The sequence below is a fragment of the Triticum aestivum genome, chromosome 2B, assembly GCF_018294505.1.
Source record: "Triticum aestivum cultivar Chinese Spring chromosome 2B, IWGSC CS RefSeq v2.1, whole genome shotgun sequence".
Taxonomy (NCBI): domain Eukaryota; kingdom Viridiplantae; phylum Streptophyta; class Magnoliopsida; order Poales; family Poaceae; genus Triticum; species Triticum aestivum.
The window spans coordinates 525,791,160-525,796,288 of record NC_057798.1 but is presented as its reverse complement, the minus strand read 5'-3'; positions in this window follow the sequence as shown (position 1 = coordinate 525,796,288).

Genomic DNA, 5,129 nt, shown 5'->3' with positions numbered 1-5,129 from the left:
CGGGGCTGCGTGGGCACGTGTGCTTGTTGTGTTGTTTGCCTTGCCCCGGGGTCTCGTTTATATAAGCGGACACAAGAGGCCACGGTTTCGCAAACCGAATAAAACTCCGTATACCAACCCGATTCAAACTCCACATGCCAAATTGGAAAGGAAAAAGAACAACCGGAAGGAGTGGGGAGGAGGGACTCCTCTGCCTCTCCAATTCGGCTAGGAGGGAGGAGGAGCCCTCCCTCCCCCACCGACTTGGCTAGCCCAGCACGTAGGAGGGAGGCGGCCTCCTCAAGCAGCCTCCCGATGTGCTCTCCCGCGTTCTTCGACGGCGGCAGTGACGTCCTCTCCGGCGGCACGGCAGCGGCAGCGGACTCCAATGCATGCTCCGCAACGGCGGCGACCTCCTCCTCCCGTCCTCTCCGGCGCGGCGACGGCGGCGACCTCCTCCTCTTCCTGGCCCTTCCTTCCCGTGGCGGTCTTCGAGGAGAGAGAGACAAAAAAGTGGTTGAGAGCAGGACGAGGAGATAAGGTGTGGGCTTGATGGGATATAGGCCAGGCGTGGGCTGCTCCTATAGGCACACGGTGCTTTTTTCAGGTCATGACGCGCCGCACGAGAGAGCGTACGGTGCGGCGCTTCTCTGTATCATTTTCCAACAATGATTCTGCCTAGGCAAAACAATGATGCTGATGCATCGTTCTCGCTCTCTCTTTCTTTTTTATGCAACGTGATAGTAGTTTTCTTTTATTGTTTTGATGTAGAGACTTGGTAGTCTAGGTTACAACTTTGCGTAACCTCATATGTTTTTAAAGTTCAACTTTGCATAACGTTGCTTTTCTTACGACATTGCATAGTGTACCCCGCCAAAAAAAACATTGTATAGTGTCTTTTAAAACAAAGGAGGAATATTGTGCGATGAAAAAACACTCCGTGGGTACTTATGTCTAACAAATGGCATATTGTTACATAGTATGCAATTTTTCTAAGTCGTTACAAATACTATTGAACTTTGGTTCAAAAAACAGATACTAGTATTAAACCACTAGCTCGGGAGAAAAGATCCACATGGACTCAAAGTATTCAATGTCCCTCCATGTCTTGCTCATAGTTTGTGACTTCATGTTGTATTTCTCGCCCGTGTCGATAAAATGAATAGCATCATGGTCCGCCTCATCACAAGTTGAAATAGACTTGCAGAAGAATCTGCTGATGAAAAGCGTTTGGCTGCCTAGCCCACCAACAATCGGCACCCAGCAGTGGGCACCTTTGCAGGCATCCGCCTCATAAACCTCTACCTTGAGAGTGAAGCTGATATTATAGGAGGGCACTCGAACTTGTCGTATCACCATTAATAGTTTTCCACATGACTCGACTAAGTACCAGTGGTCCCTAACTTCATCCTCATCATCCGACCAAGCAGTAACGCCTTCAAGAATCATGTCATCGCCGGTTTTCTTCCGGCGTTGCTCTATGGTGTCCTCTTTGCTGAGTTCGCCGTAGTCAACTCTCTCACCCCAGCGAAGGAATCACGGAGGCGCGGCCAGAGTCGAGCCCCGCGAACCCTCCTTCTCCGCCGTCTAACACGGGCCATGGCCGCCGTCGACGACCGCGACGCCGCCTTCCCGAGCTCTAGCCGCCGTGTCGTTGACCATGGCGCCGCCGCCGCTGCTCCTCCGGCCTCCCCGATCCTTCCGTCGCACTCCTGGTGAGCAGGCCAACCTCCCCAGCCCTTCCTCCCTCTCAACCGCGTCCTGGAACATCACCGTGCCATGCGCCGCCTCAGATGGTTGTCGTCGGCGTCGTTCCGGCGACTCAGAAGTAGCAGCGCCGCCCTAGCTAGGTTCGGCACGAGCCCGTGCTTCGAACACGCCACTTCGCGCGTCCTCTGGTGGTCTGCTCCCCCGTCGCTGGCGTCGTCAACGGCCGGTCGCCGGCAGGGCCGGCCCTGAGAGGGGGGGACTGGGATCAGGTGACATGCCCACAGCATGTCACGCTGCAACATGCGGCCTCCCATCCGCCCTCCAATCTTCATCCAACGTCCCACAGCGATCCACAGCGATCCAAGGCAAAAAAAATCCTTGGCGATCAGACTTGGACCAAGTCGCGGTGGTTCTGCCCGCTCGGAACCAATTTGTGGCGGAGAAAGGGGAGATTGGCGCCGAGAGTTGCCGCCGCAGAGGATAGGCAGGGCCGCGCCGCCGCTGAGGAGGACCCGCAGGGCCGCGCCGCCGCTGAGGAGGACCCGCAGGGCCGCGCCGCCGCTGAGGAGGACCCGCAGGGTCGCGCCGCCGCCGAGGAGGACACGCACGGTCGCGTTGCCGCCGCCCCAGTGAAGTGCTCCGCCTCGCCGCGGCGGTAATCAGCGCCGCCGAGCCCCCGTGGGAACCAGCTCCGCCGAGTCGCCGGGGAACTAGAAGAGTGTCGCCGTGCGCCGGGTAGCAGCAACTTGCCGCCGCGGTCCACGGAGGAGCGCCACCCTGACCACCACGTCCGGTTTCCCAGGTCGTCTCTCCTCTTCCTTCACATCAGTTTGATGCCTGTGCAGTTTGGGTTCAGAGTTAGCACAGTTTGGGTTAGTTTCGTTTCAGAATTAATTGATAATATGTGTAGTTCTATGACTTTGCATCAATATCACCGCTGCACCGAAACAAGTTAAATTACGTGTTCCCTCTCCTAGTATACTGCAGGTTACTCCGTAGGTTGGAAACACTACACCTTGGTTACGTTTTAGAAGTGCAAGCTTTCGAGATAGAAACAGCCGATGATTCTGGAATTATGCCAAAAGCTTCACATGAGTATGCTTGTCGTCTAGTTGGTGGCCCTAACAACCTTGGTTACACTTGCCGTGACCGAAAGAACCATTTGCGAAGCAAGCGGCAGCGGGAGTTGGCTTATGGACAGGCTGCACGGCTGAACAAAAAAGAGGTTCAATCAAAGAACTTAAGGAGAAAGAAAAATTGGCTTGATAAGTTACTCAAGGGGAAGCACAGAGTAACTAAAGGACCAACAAAACAGGGAGAAAAGGTAAGTTGCAATTGGTACATGATATGTTGTTATTGCTCATTCGTTAACTAATTACAGTGATTTTTGTTCTTAGCCACAAAGGAAGAAGGATGACAACAAAAGAAAAAAGATGGTGTGCAGCCTCAAGTAGAAGTGGAGAAGTATCACAACAATAAAGAAGTAAATTTGGTGCTTCAAGAGTGCAATAATATTATGAGTTTCACCCAACTCTTGACGGCTGACCATAATAATCTGTTCTAGCATGGAAGCTCCTTAGATAATATTTTGTACATGGTGGTGACGATGATGATTATCTGTTCTAGCATGGAACTTGTTAGATACAGTAGTATTTTGGACATGGTTAACTATAGTAGTATGGGGTTAACTATATTATTTTGTAGCCTAAGTGTACAAGCAAGTGGTACTGAATTTGAATGTATTGACCTTTTGAATTACAAGCAAGTGGCACTGAATTTCAATCAAGTGGTACTTAGTTTGTATTGTTAAATTACTGCTGTTTTTGTTGCTATATGACCGTTGTTTGCATACAATTTTTTTTGTATAGCTAAGTTTGAAATTTAATACTGAATTTCAATCAAGTGGTACTGAATTTGTATTGTTAAATTACTGCTATTTTTGTTGCTATATTACTGTTGTTTGCATACAGTTTTTTTTTGTTTTTTATAGCTAAGTTTGAAATTTAATACTGAATTTCAATCAAGTGGTACTTAATTTGTATTGTTAAATTACTGCTGTTTTTGTTGCTATATGACTGCTGTTTGCATCAGGCCCGGCCCTGAGGGGGGGCGAACGGGGCGGCCGCCCCGGGCCCCCAGGTGCCAAGGGGCCCCCAATTCTGTTGTTAATTAGCCTAGCGCCGTGGCCCAGAATCCGGATTTATTTCCATATACTCCAACTCAAGAAAATCGGAGTCCTACAACGTTTTCCATGATTTCTCGGCTTTCCTTCCTCCGTGCTACTATTGAGGGCCCTTGCGATTGATCAAAAGGGAAGTTATTGCATGCGATTAATTAGACGTAGTGATGAAAAAATTCGCTCCTAATTTACTTCCTTATAATCCACAAGCCAAACAGTATACTTCCAATTGGTGAGAAAAACAGGAGACGGTGACTATGCTACACACGGGTGAGAATTAATCAAAGATCGCCGTGCTTGATGCGCGGTGCCGCCTCGAGTCGGAGGAGGGCTGGACTGCCGGAGATATGCAGTCGCTGCCTCCCATGAGACCACACCGACTCGCCGGGAGGCATTACAATTACATAGGAGTAGAAGAGAAGGTATGTCTCTAATCTTTCTTTTGAGTTCTCTATAATCTCTATTTGTGTAGGTTGTTTATATGGACTATGAAAATTTACCATCATGGTTGATTAATATTTGTAATTGATCATCAACATGGCCTCTGCGTTCTTTGCAACTGGGCACTAATAATCGATTTATGAGTGTTGGTAATGGATAGATATTATTGGCGTTATCAAATTTCTGTTGGCGACTTGCCGGTAATTGCTATGGACGAATAAACTAATACTAATCCATAAGGTAGGGGTTATACATAATACAATGCTGACATCTAAATGGATGACATATGAGTGATCATGTGCATTGAAATCATCGGTTAGACTTGACAAGGTACCCGATTTTACCATAGCTGATTATGATGAAAGAAATTAGGATAAACTTAATAATAAAGTTACGGGACATATTAGTAAAGAAAATACTTATAAGAGAAAATTGTATTTTCTTTGACTAATGATTCAACATACTTTTTGCAATAATTATTTATGTTTGTGTAAAATAAGGGCCCCAAGGTTTAATCTCGCCCCGGGCCCCCGAAATCTTAGGACCGGCCCTGGTTTGCATACAGTTTTTTTTTGTTTTTTTGTATATCTAAGTTTGAAATTTAATTTATGCAAATTCGGTAAAAAAATATAGCTGCTGTTTTGTACTGTACAATGACTGAAAAGTTGGTGATTCTATTGAACAAACTCTAAAAACAGTAGTTTGATGCATTTCCCCTGTGTAGTCTGATCGTCAGGGATTTTTTTTGCCTTGGATCGTTGTGGAACATTGGATGGAGATTGGAGGGCGGATGGGAGGCCGCATGTTGCAGCGTGACATG